Source organism: Nicotiana sylvestris, chromosome 4, assembly GCF_000393655.2.
Source record: "Nicotiana sylvestris chromosome 4, ASM39365v2, whole genome shotgun sequence".
Taxonomy (NCBI): domain Eukaryota; kingdom Viridiplantae; phylum Streptophyta; class Magnoliopsida; order Solanales; family Solanaceae; genus Nicotiana; species Nicotiana sylvestris.
Window position 1 is genome coordinate 10,338,548 of NC_091060.1, and position 14,298 is coordinate 10,352,845.

The window sequence follows — 14,298 nt, forward strand, 5'->3', positions numbered from 1 at the left end:
TATCTTTGATGTTTGGGGCATCAATTTCATGAGTACATTTGTTAGATCTTGTGGGAATACTTACATTTTCGTGGCGGTTGACTATGTCTCAAAATGGGTTGAAGCCATGGCTTTGCCTAACAATGAAGCCTAGAGTGTTGTTGCATTTCTTAAGAAGAGCATTTTCACAAGGTTTGGCACTCCCCGTGCGATTATTAGTGATGGGGGATCTCATTTTCGCAATAAAGCTTTCGACACGTTGCTTTTTAAGTACGATGTCAATCACAAAGCTTCTACCCCGATCACCCTCAAGCAAGTGTTATGTGGACATCTCCAACCGGGAAATCAAAAGCATATTGTTAAAGACGGTCAATGCAAATAGGACAGATTGATCGAAGAAGTTGGATGACGCTCTATGGGCTTATCGGACAACTTACAAAACTCTAATTGGTATGTCTCCGTATCAGTTGGTGTTTGGGAAAGCTTACCATCTACCAGTTAAGTTAGAGCACAAGGCCATGTGGGCTTTGAGTAAGCTTAATCTTGAGTGGGATGTTGCAGCCAATCTTCGTGTGGAGCAGCTCATTGAACTTGATGAATTCAGATTCCATGCCTACTCCAGTTCATCCTTATATAAGGACAAGATGAAGTACCTTCATGATAAATATGCTCATGGGAAGGAGTTCAAAGTAGGTAATTTGGTTCTCTTGTTTAACTCCCGGTTATATCTGTTTTCGGGAAAGTTCAAATCCAAATGGAGTGGACCGTTTGAAGTTGTGTTTGTGACCTCTTTTGGTGCTCTTGATTTGAAAAATAAAAATGGTGAAGTCTTCAGAGTTAACGGGCACCGGGTCAAGCATTATGTTGGGAAAATTGATGACAGCCACGTGGTGGCACTTCTTCAATTCAAATGATGTAATGGTAACCTGCGTCGTGCCGCGACGTTAAATCAGGCGCTTCTTGGGAGGCAACCCATGTGTTTTTCTTCTTGTTTTATTTGATTTTCTTTGTAGTATAGGATTAATTTTTGGGCTAACTAGTTGTGAGATGTTGCAGGGTTGTGTTGATGCAGTATAAGATATGGTGAAAATATGCACAGGTCTCTGAAGTTGCCAATGCGGCCGCACAACATTTTATGCAGTCCGCACTGGTGAAGGGTTAATCGAGACCTCTCTGAAGTTTGCCAGTGCAGCCTCACTACATTTTGTGCGGTCCAAACTGCACCTCCATGGCCGCAGTCCATTCTGTGCGGACCGCAGAGCGTTGCCTTCTCAGGTTTGAACATAACTGTGCAATGCGGACCGCACTGGTTGGTGAAAATGGGCTCCAGGGTTTTTCTATAAATAGACCCTGAGGGACCCCTTTTACTCTTTTCACAAAATTTGAACCTCAGAGCTTATAAACATTGTTCATTCGTATCTCTGCTCGTAATTAACTACTTAGGATCATCATTCCTCAATTCATCTCATAACTGGTAACTTTGAAATCATTTTTTTTCCTTGTTAATTTTGTAATTTCGTTTAATTTTTGCTTTTCTTAGTTTCTTTTCTTCTTCCTCCCGTATTTATTTCAATTACCTAGGCTAGAGCAGTTAAATTTTGAATTCATGAGGACTTTGTTAGTTTAATGGACTGGTAAATGATTTAGGGACACTAATTAGGTGGAAAATTGGACTTTAAGGCAAAATTTCATGAACCCTAATTTAGTGCCATTTTTGGGCACTCAGTGCAGACCGCGGTCATTTTTGTGCGGTTCGCGGTGCCCTTGTGCGGTCCGCAGTACCATTTTGTACGGACCGCACTGAAGAACTACTGGGAAGCTGAACATTGGGCAGTGCGGCCACACTACATTTTGTTCGGTCCGCACTGGCCCTTGTGCGGCCACACTACTGTTTTGTGCGGTCTGCACTATCACGATACAGAGGGAGGGTATTCTGAACCCCACCCATGTGCGGACCGCAGTTAATTTTGTGCAGTCCGCACTGACCCCTGTGCGGCCGTACTCCATTTTGTGCGGTCCGCACTAGGCTGTTTCTGTAATTGTCTGCAATTCTTCATGACTGATCTACAACTCATTCTATAACACTGCTTTTAATTGCTGGAATGATATTAACAAGTTCATTTGATTGTGCTTGTAGGCTATAGTTAAACAACGAGGAAAAAGCTCGAAACAACCCGGCAGAGGTGAATCCTCCCGGGGTGGAAAACAGAAAATGGTCAAACTCACTCCCCAAGATAGGCAAAACATCAAGAATATGAGGAAGGCCATAAATGCGGTTGACAGAGCCATTGACATGTTGGGGAGTGAGTACGAGCCCTCTCGGGAGATTTCTTCGGACTCAATCCCAAAATACATCCCGTATCCGGAGAGGGCCAGACATAGAGACACTCATCCCCTTCCCCCACTGCCCAAGCATCAGTGAACATTTTTTCTGGGTCGTCTGAGGGCTTAGGTGAAAGTAGTGGGGAATAATCCACCTCTCCCACAGCTTCATTATCCGGGGAGGGTGCAGAAGGAGGTGAGGAGCATATACAGGGAGATGAGGGAGCAGCTGAAGGTGGTGAGCCTCAAGTGGGAGGCATTTCTAGAACTAGGAAGCCCGAAGCTTCGGAGGATAGGTTTTTAAGTGAAGTGGCGTACCATAAGTTTAGGGAGTGGTGGCTGGTGAGAAAGTTGATACTGGAGCGGAGTTTCATTAACAAAGACTTACTACCCCACAACCCCAACATGTAGAGACAATTTAGAACTAGAGTGGGTTGGGAGAACTTTCTAGATGCTTGTGTGGACGCCAACGAACTCTTGGTCAAAGAGTTTTATTGCAATGTAGCCCACATTAAAAAGGGCTCCAAAGTGACCAAAGTTCGGAACCTCAAGGTGTTATTTGATAGGAAGTCGATTAATGAATACCAAGGCTTCAATGAGGAGGATGAGACTCTGTATATGGAGAAGAGATGGGTGAGGAGGTCTGTCCATGGCTAGCACAGTACCTGGAAATCCAAGGTACTGTCCCCGATTGGTTGATTGCTAGGGTCAAAATATTGAGAAGGACCTTGAACTTTGAAGCGAGGGGATGGGAGACTTTTGTTTGCAGCCGGTTGGACCCTACCACTCATGACAACACCCTTCCTCTCCACCAGGCTGTATTGGTTGCTTCGATTATGGTGGGGTACCCCATAAATGTGGGGAATGTGATGTCCCGGATTATCACGATAGTGGGTGCGGAGCATGACCGGAACTACCCTTTCCCCAATTTCCTCACTGAGTACTTATAGGACCTAGAAGTGGACAAGAGGCCATATGACATCAAGGTCAAGGCGACAACCCCATTTTCCTGGTATATCATGAAGGGGGATGACAACCCCAAGAGCAAGAACTACAAAGTACCAGCTACTGCTCCAACTGGCCAGTCTGAGGAGTCGGTTGAGGTAGTGTCTTCTGATGACCATACCTCCACATCTCTATATATCCCTCCTGGTCCATCCACATCCTCAGCCATTCCTTTTGGCCCATACACATTAGAAGGCCCGGAGATCCCATCTACCTGAGCCTATCTTATTACTGCCCACCGTCTGAGCCAGACACTTTTGAGTATCAACAACTGGATGCAGACTGCCTCATCTAAGTTGTCCATTTTGACTACCACTGTAGAGGCTCAGTCAGTTCCCCCAGCTCCACAAGTGCTACAGTCGATAGAGCATGCGCTCAAGGAGATATTTGACAACCATAAGAAGATCCTCGATACTCAGGCTACGCTCTCAAAGGCAGTCGATTCACATAGCAAGGCTCTTAGGGAGCTTGATAAGGTGCATAAGAAGTTGTGGAAGTCACGGGCCTCCAAGAAGTCCGTGAAGGTGCTACGGGTAGATGTTGATAGACTGAAGGCTGACCAACTGCCTTTAGACTTGTTACTTGATGACCCAGTGCCATCAGCTCACCCATAGCCAGAGCAGACACAGAAGCCTTTGAAGAGGAGGAAGAGGATTCCTAGAGCTGATGATGCTATCATCCAGTTGGTGGACCCACCGTAGACTTCCTCCAGTCAGCCACAGGATGTACCAGTTCCAAAGCTGTCGCGGTCCAGGCCCAGGTTCCAGTAGCAGAGGAGCAGACCACAGAACTAGTTCGAGGTTCCCGAGCACATAGAGGACCCAGGGACCACCCATGATCCTATGTAGACAGACAGGGCTTAGGGAGTCTTCTATATCCTTTTTATCTATCTTTTTGGTGCTTATTTAGACTAGTTGGCATTGGGGACAATGCCAACTTTCATTTGAGGGGGTAGGCCCTACTATTCATTTAATGGATGACTGTATATATATTGATACATTTTTATGCTTTCTTGATTTTTCATCTTTGGTCTGTATATAATTTGATATTTAGTTATATTTATTGCATTTTTATTTTACTTTTGGTCTGTATATAAAGTTATATCACATTGTATATATTCATCCCATCCGTTGTATATTCAAATCCCCTCTTATATATATTCATTCTATTTTCCACAAAAAATTTCGTCGTTTTTAGCTTCTTATTTATGTTCGTAGCTTTTTGTTTTGTTTTGGACGTTTTCAATAAGCCTTTGGTTTTTTTAATGCCACGTTTCTTTCCAAAGGTGGAGTGTTGTGTGAACCGGGTGGCTCTTCCCAATGATGGATGTCGTGACAACCTTCTTAAGGGTTTGAGTCCGTTTTCCTTTTTGTTTTTAGTAGTTTGTAGTTAAGGATACCTCAAGCAAAGCTTCACTTGGGCCTAGCACATGCCTTTGATCTCATGGTCAAAAACAAGTTGTTGTGTTTAGGATGGTGAAAGTCGTGACCTTGAGATTCTTGTGTTGACCAATAATCATCAAGTGGTTTTTCGGGACTATTGTGTGCTCAAATCGTATCTAAGATGGTTGTGGCCCCCCGATTGTATGTCTTTAGCAATCGCTTAGCTTATGTGGTGAGTAATTGAATTGCGAGGCCATTGGTCTAGAACTTGCCCTGAATGTTTGTTGAGGCGAAATCCTAAGTGAATTTTGACTTGAGACGTGATTATAGGCTCTCCTTGATCCAGATGATAGTTTGAACAATTCCATAGCCTACCAATGATATGATCCCTAGTTAACCCTTTTGAGCCTTAGACCTTTTTCTTTCAAGAACCATGATACAAGCCTATACCCATTCTAAAAGATACCATCTATTGGCACCCGATCTTTCCTATAGCACATGACAAAAGTATAAGTTTTGGGGGGAGAGATGAGGATGACAACAAAGTGGTAAAAAGGCACAAAAATGAAAAAAAGGGAAAGGCAATGAAAAAGAAAGAAAAGCAAAAAAGACAAAAAGAATGTTCAACGTGAAAAAGAATAAAAAGGGATTCAAGAAAAGCAAAGAATGAAAGGTGTGGAAAGTTGAAAAAGGAGAAAAGGTTTGAAATGCATAAAAAAGAGTGACAGTGTGTCTCTCTAACCCCTTAGAAAGAAGTGAAATGACTCAAAGAGTCAAGTGAATGTGTGCCAAACGAATCAAAAAAAGTGCTTAAAGGAAGATGGAACCTACTTAGACCAAAACATTTCCTACCCTGAACCAAAAACCTTCAAAATATCTCCACAAAAGCCCTATATGATCTTGAATTGAATGGAGCTTACAATAGTGGATACTCACATAAGGGGCAAGCATATTGTACCTAGAGCCGGACTTGTGACTTTTTCTTGAGAGAGATGAGTGAACTTCCATTGACCTCGTTCTGAGTGCCACTATTCTAAAGGTGAGGTTTGCTTAGGGAGAATTGAGGATGTATGAGTTTGGGTTCCACAATGACCGAAGTAATACAAAAGAGTTCTTTGATGTGTTGAGTCAACTCTTGAAGCTCTTGTGTCACACTTGATCCATGGTTTTTCAAAGGTTAAATGTTGTTAATGACTCATTTGTATTGAGGGCAATTGTTAGTCCCAATTGATGCCAGTGAGGTTGCTTTAGGATAGCTGAAAATTTCTTGGATTTTCCCTTAAGGGGTGGGTCTTATTTTGTTTGTGGGTCTTATTTTGTTTGCTTGAGGACAAGCAAAAGCTTAAGTTTGGGGGAGTTGATAACTAGGGATTTTGACACATTTTATACTCCTTCTTGCTTACGCTTTGATTATAAATTCATACAAAATAGTCCCAAAAGGCTCATAAGTTGTGCTTGATTGCAGGTTTGATCAATAAAGTGACAAGATGCCAAAGATCAGCTCAAAAGGAGTGAAACTTGCACAAGTACCAAAGACAAGACAAACTCAGAAAAAACAGGCCTAGTGCGGCCGCACTATACTTTGTGCAGACCGCACTAAGGAGATTCAGAGAGCTGGTACTTCATGCATTAAGGTAGTGCAGCTGCAGAAGGTTTTGTGCGATCCGCACTGAAGGCAATGCAACTGCACTACCATTCTGTGCGGTCCGCAGAGCCAAGGTTCAGAGAGGGTGAAGTTGGAGCTTTCAAGCCTGTGCGGTCCGCGGTCCTATTTGTGTGGACCGCACTAGAAGCCTCCGCTGCCGCGGTCCATTCTGTGTGTTCTGCGGAGCCTGAGTTCATAGAGCCAAGTTTTCAAGTTCAAGAGCCTAGTGCGTCCGCACACCATTTTATGCGGTCCGCAGTGACCCCACAGGGGCATTTTTGTCCAGTTTTTCTAGCTTAGTATAAATAAAATCTTTTTCCATTTTTAGGGCATCAGACATTTTCGAATAGCTGTTGTGCTCGTGGGAACGTATCTTGTAGCCATTTTAGGCATTTTTACTTACTTTTTATCATTGAATCTTTGTATTTAGCTTAGAAATTAATTAATATGTGTTCATCTTCATCTATTTCTCTATTTTTCTCTTCAAGTATGAGTAGCTAGACCCATTATCTAGGGTTGTGGCTCAACCCTAGTATGGGTAATTGATGGGTGTTGCAATTTAGGGCTAGATTGACTATGGATATTTGCTATTTGGGTCAATTTCATTGTTTAATTACTGAATTAGTGATTGCAAACTCTAGTTTGTGCTAAGTTGACTTAGGCTCTTCTTGAGAAAGAGAGCCCAAGTCTCCGAAATTGATCCAACAAGGAATTGAGATGGACTCAAGAGAATTGATATCCCAATTAAAGGGTTAAACCTCGAGATAGTAATACCCGACTTGAACCTTAGTTGCTTGAGAAAATATGCATACCCAATTGGTCTTGAGAAAGTCAATTGGGAAAAATCATTTTTTTACCGAGAGGTGTGAGAATGGGTAATATCGAGCAACGGTTATAACATATTCCCCAATCATGTCACTCGTGTCTTAGATGCAATTACCCGTCAATTGGCCACTTAGATAAAAGTCACTACCCTAGTGCCTTTTAGAATATTTGATCAACTTGTAGCATTTTACTCTTAGCTTAATCTAGTTGCAATTATAATTTGTAGTTTGATAATAGTAGAATTATAAAAGAAAACCCAAAAATGAATAGAAGTGCAATTTGGAACCAATACGCAATCCTAACCTAAATAGATACTCAACCCCCCTTTCTAGCTCTCTGTGGAAATCGGTCCCGACCCAAAATCGGGTAAAAGCTATTGAGACCCTCTCTCCCTACTTATTAGTGATGCAGAGTTGGTTGCGATCAGCCTACACTTCTTATCTCATATCCAAGATGGACCTTTTGAAGTATATATTCTAGAAACCTATGCCGACCGGGAAGTTGGCTAAGTGGCAGATACTACTAAGTGAGTTCGATATCGTCTACATAACTCAAAAGGCGGTCAAGGGACAAGCACTGGCAGATCACTCTGCTGAAAATCCGGTGGGAGGAGCATACGAGCCTTTGAAAACATATTTTCCTGATGAAGAAGTGTCGTTCATAGGGGAAGACATTACCGAAGCATATGATGGTTGGAGGATGTTCTTCGATGGAGCTGCAAATTTCAAAGGATTAGGGATTGGAGCAGTTTTGATATCAGAAACGGGTCAGCATTATCCGATATCTGCTAAAATTAGATTTCCCTGCACCAACAACATGGAGGAATACAAAGCCTGCATACTAGGACTCAACATAGCAATCGACATGAACATTCAGGAGCTGTTGGTGTTCGGTGATTCAGATTTGCTTGTACACCAGGTACAGGGAGAATGGGCCACCAAGAATTCCAAGATATTGCTGTATCTGCACCATGTGCAAGAATTGAGAAAGAGGTTCACGAAGATGAATTATATAATGTGAGCAGAATTCAGAATGTGTTTGCCGATGCATTGACCACTTTGTCATCTATGATACAACAACCAGATAAGCATTATATTGATCCCATTCCGGTAAAGATCCATAATTAGCCGGCATATTGTGCTCATGTTGAAGAAGAAATAGATGGAAAACCTTGGTTCCATGACATCAAGGAGTATTTGTCAAAGGGAGAATATCCGGAGCATGCAAACCACACTTAGAAATACACGCTCCGGAGATTGTCCAATCACTTCTTCCACAGCGGAGGGACCTTGTATAGAAGAACTCCCGATTTGGGATTGCTAAGATGTGTAGACGCAAAATAAGCTTCTAAACTACTTGAGGACGTACATGTTGGGACTTGTGGCCCACACATGAATGGTTTCGTCTTGGCTAAGAAGATACTTAGGGCCGGTTACTTTTGGATGACCATGGAAACAGATTGCATCCAGTATGTTCGCAAGTGCTTTCATTGCCAGATGCACGCCGATATGATAAAAGAGCCGCCAAACGAGCTTAATGCAACAAGCTCACCTTGGTCGTTTTCCACATGGGGAATGGATGTTATTGGTCCGATTGAGTCCACTGCTTCAAACGGACACAGGTTTATTCTAGTAGCCATTGATTACTTCACAAAATGTGTAGAGATTCCGTTCTACAAAGCTGTAACCAAGAAAGTCGTCGCATATTTTGTCAAAGATCGAATTGTTTGCTGATTCAGTGTTCCCGAATCCATTGTTACTGATAATGCCGCCAATCTCAACAGTAATCTGATGGAAGATATGTGTGAAACTTTCAAAATCAAGCACAAGAATTCCATAGCCTACAGACCTCAGATGAACAGAGCTGTAGAAGCCGCTAACAAAAAAATCAAGAAGATACTAAGGAAAATGGTAGAGAACCACAAATAATGGCATGAGAAGTTACCTTTTTCTTTATTGGGATACCGCACTACGGTTCGCACATCGACCGGGGCAACTCCCTACATGTTGGTTTATTGTACCGAGGTTGTCATCCCAGTCGAGGTGGAGATTCCTTCTTCAAGAATCATACAGGAAGCTGAACTCAGCGATGCATAGTGGATAAGGAGCCGCTATGAACAATTGGCCCTCATAGATGGAAAGAGGATGAACGCGGTATGTCACGACCAACTTTACCAGAGCAGAATGACCATGGCTTTCAACAAAAGGGTAAAACCAAGACAGTTCGCACCAGGGCAGCTGGTATTGATAAAAATCTTCCCACATCAAGATTAAGCCAAAGGGAAATTCTCTCCCAACTGGCAAGGTCCGTACATAGTTCATAGATTACTGACAGGAGGAGCACTCATACTCACAGAAATGGATGGAGAAATCTGGCCAAAACCAATCAATTCAGACGTAGTCAAGAGATACTATGCCTAGATTATTTTACATTTCTCTTCTGATGTAATTAAACTACGCTTGACCTGATTCCCATTTAAGAGGGGATACATAGGAAGCCTTATGGGTTCGGTCATATCATAATAAATTTTTTATTTCCCACAAGTTTAGCAACTGGGGCAAAATTTTGAGGAGGACCCTCTAAATTCCAGAGCAAGTCCAGCCAACGCCATCGGATGCCAGAAAGTCAGTTAAGAAACTGGGGCATAATTTTGAGAAGTTCAGCAAGGCCTATTATCTGCAAACAGTCAAAGATCAACTACCGAACCGGGGAAGGATTTTGAGGGGGACCCTCAAAATTTCAATAAAAGAGAGCTGCAATGCCTTTGAGATATGTTGTAGTCACTGGTTCATCTAAAATTACTTAATGTATCAACATATTTCTAAATAATTCTATTTTTTATCTATAACTGCATATTTTTGCGAAAACTCTATTTTGTAATAGTCAGGTGTCACCTAGGGGAACTCGAAAGGTTTTCAAAACGGAGCAAAGCGAAGACCGACAGATGAAGCATGAACCAACCTCCCCCTTATAGAACTTACAATTTTTCTTTGAACGCAAGCACATCTGACATGACGATAACATCCACAAATATATGTATGCAGCAAGATCACTATCAATCAGGCCATTAGACACCGAATATACATCTCCAGCTAAGACCTATGCTGCTTTTACTTACTACTTGCTTTCTGCATGAGGCTAATCCTTGCATCCCCATTTGCATGAGGCTAATCCTTTCCTCCCTGTTCGCATGAGGCTAATCCTTGCCTCCCTACTTGCATGAGGCTAACCCCTGCCTCCATATCTGCATGAGGCTAATTTCTACCTCCATACTTGCATGAGGATAATCCTTGCCTCCCTATATACATGAGGCTAATCCTTGCCTCCCTACCTGTATGAGGCTAATCCTTGCCTCCATATCTACACGAGGCTACTCCTTGCCTCCCTACTTGCATGAGGCTAATCCTTACCTCCCTACTTACATGAGGCTAATCCTTGCCTCCCTATTTACATGAGGCTAATCCTTGCCTCCATACGTGCATGAGGCTAATCCCTTCCTCCCAATTTTCATGAGGCTAATCCTTGCCTCATTACATGCATGAGGATAATCCTTGCCTCCTTACTCATATGAGGCTAATCCTTGCCTCCCTACTTGCATGAGGCTAATCTTTGCCTCTCTATTTCATGAGGCTAATATTTACCTCCATACCTGCATGAGGCTAATTCCTGCCTCCCAATCATGAGGCTAATCCTTGCCTCCATACCTGCATGAGGCTAATCGTTTCCTCCATACTCGCATGAGGCTAATCCTTGACTCCCTATTTGCATGAGGCTAATCCTTGCCTTCCTATTTGCATGAGGCTAATCCTTGCCTCCATACCTGCATGAGGCTAATCCCTGCCTCCCAATTTGCATGAGGCTAATCCTTGCCTCCATACCTGCATGAGGATAATCACTGCCTCCCAATTTGCATGAGGCTAATCCTTGCCTCCATACCCGCATGAGGCTAATCCTTGCCTCCACACCTACATGAGGCTAATCCCTGCCTCCCTACTTGCATAGGGCTAATCATTGCCTCCATATTTGCATGAGGCTAATCTCTGCCTCCCCATCTGCATGGGACTAAGCAGTGTCCCTCTCGGCACAAATATCGCTATATTTCTAGCACTATCTATTTGCTTTTCAATAGGGCTAAGCTTTGCCCTCCAGTTCATAAGACTAAGCCGTGTCTTATCATTATTGCATATCATGGGCCGAAATATCATCAATCTATCCGAAGGCGTCATAGTCTAAAGGGATCATCCTCATAGCTGAAAGACACCATGCCATGGCCTGAGGATCTTTCTCAAATTTGCATATCATTATTCAAGGGCATCATGGTTCGGATGCACCATTTTCATGGCCTGAGAACATCATTTAATGGCCTGCAAATCCCTCACTAAACAATTCATGGCCCAGGACGTCATGGTCTAAAGACGTCATCTTTAACCGTCCGAAGACAACCTTCATCGTCCAAAGGGAATCTGCATCATGTTTAAATTTTCGCAAATACATATTGTAGCATCTTTTATCTACAGGTAACTAGTAAGCAACCACTATCCTAGCAAGAGCGATCTCGCTCCAGTTCCTTCAACTGTCCCAAACCTTAACCTCTCACCATAGCCACTTCGGCACCTCGTGTCCGTTCTTGCAATGACTCCAAAGCATTGCAACCACTATCCTAGCAAGAGCGATCTCGCTCCAGTTCCTTCAACTGTCCCGAACCTTAACCTCTCACCATAGCCGCTTCGGCACCTCGTGTCCGTTCTTGCAATGATTCAAAAGCATCCTGCCGGTCAAAATTGGCCATCATTTCTTTACCCGAAAGCTCTTTCATCCTTCCCAGGTAAAGAGGGGCAGCTATTGATACCCAATTTTTCCCTATATATATTTTTATATACATATATACCTTCAAAATAGCACATAAGAGCATATATAAGCCTTCACAAGGTTTTTATAATTTTCCTATATTTTTAAAGACTTTAAATTGATTTATTTCTTCCCCTTTTACTTATAAAATTTCCAATAATTATCCCTCAAATTAGTTGTTGTGGCAATTTAGCTATCTAAATCCTATATTTATGCCAAAATAGTGCTTAAATATTTTTTGTGCATTTTCATAATTGCATTTATATTTTTAAAGCCAATTTGCATATAATTGCAATATTAGCCCTATTAATGTATAATTACATTTATATACATAAAAATGATCTTCTATATTTTTAAAATGTTGAATATTTATTTTAAATTATTTTGGTACACGAAATTATTTTTTAGAAATTATCTATTATTTACTATAAATTATATAGTGTTAAATTGGCTATTTATAAATTAGCCAATTTGTATTTCAATCTTATCCTCAATTCAAACCAATACCTAGCCCAATTTCAGATTAAATTACCCGACCCAGGCCCTAAGTACACCTACCCGACCCAAAACCCATCAGATCATGGCCGTTGATCTTTCAGATCAATGACCCATATTTGTTCTTTCCTTTTTTGTTCCATGCGACCCCCAAACCTAACCATTTCTCCACATCCGCCGCCTTAAAATCCTCCCTGCCCTCAAAACACTCTCAACCTAACCCTAATCTTCAACTGCCGACCTTCCATCTTCGGCCATCTCTGGTGACCTCTCATCGTCTCTTAAGCCTCCAATGGCTTCTCTCATGCCATGCTTGCCTTCTCTAAGGTCTTCAAGGGCCCAGGGCCATACCGACTTGCATCTAGGGTTCATCTCCTGCCTGTTCATGGCTATTCCAGTGTGATTTCAAGCAGAATCATTCTATATTTGCTACGATCCTTGGGATTCTAGACAGGTTTCTTCATCTCTATATGGGTTCTTTCGAAATCCTAATTTCTTTTCTATACCTCCTAGATCTGTACAGATCTAGGACGATTTGAGTTTGTTCCATGAATGTTTTACACTGTCCTTGAGGTTTTCTACAAGAATCGTATGATTTCAAGCATTTTTCATCATCTTCTAAAATTAGGGTTTTCGGAACTTCTTTTTCAAAAACTTGTTTAACTGATTCTTTGTGTTTAAACTTCTATTTCTTGCATATATTGAATAATTCTATGAGTTTACTACATCTTTAACTCATCTATATTGAAATCCCTAATTTTTAGGGGTTCTTCATTTGGTTCTGTGTATCAGCATAACTGACCGGTTCTCGTTTTTGAGTTTCTGTGATTTCTCGTGACTATCTTGACTTGATATGTTTCTACTGAGTTTCTTAGACTATATTTACACTGATTCTATATGTTTTTGTCCATCTTGACTGTTCAAGACTTGCCTCTTTATCATTGAATATAGTATTTTTTAACTTTCATGCTTGCTAGAGTTGTATGTAGACTCTTGACTATCCATGTCTTACTTTATTTATATGCTAAACGCTAACTCTTTTCACGACTCTCTCTTCGACTGATTCTGAATTCCCTGTTTCTTGGTTTGATTTGAAAACTTTCCTTTAAACCTTCAATTCTTTCTGTTTAAACTTGGCTTATTTGCTTATTCATGGAAACCTATGTTACTTTCCGCAAATCAGTATTATTTTGAGTCCTTGATTCACTGATTTGCTGTGGTAATACCTATATGTTGATTCTCGATTATTTCTATATTTTGCAACCTTATTTAGTTTTCTTACCTTATTTGATTAACCGTGTTATTTACTAATTCTTCACTAACTGTTTCCTTAATTGAACCCTTGTGTATTTACCCCTAATTGTCTACTCTGTACCTAAGTCTTACTTGATTTTCTTTCCTTAAATATGTCCTGATCTTTAGTGTTGGTTAATTACCCCTTAATTAAGGGAAGACTTGCTGATTTTGTGCTTGACTGATTATGTGGCTTCCTTAATTGTTGAAGACTGAAATCCTTTACCTTATTTACTCTGCTCTCAACTACTATATATATTCTCCTATATTCTCACCTCCAGACGAACACTAGTTCAATAACTCTCTCTTACACTTAAAATCTCTCTACTCTTTCTTGTTAACTTTCTACTTTTACTGAACTAATCGGCTGTAAGCCAAGGCTAGTTATTGCACTACACCTGCTCTATACTCTGTATTTGCTCTCCTTAACTGGTATATCCTAATTCAATTTCAAGTACAAAACCCTATGTGTTCTATTATTGCTTTAGTTAATTGATTTCCAGT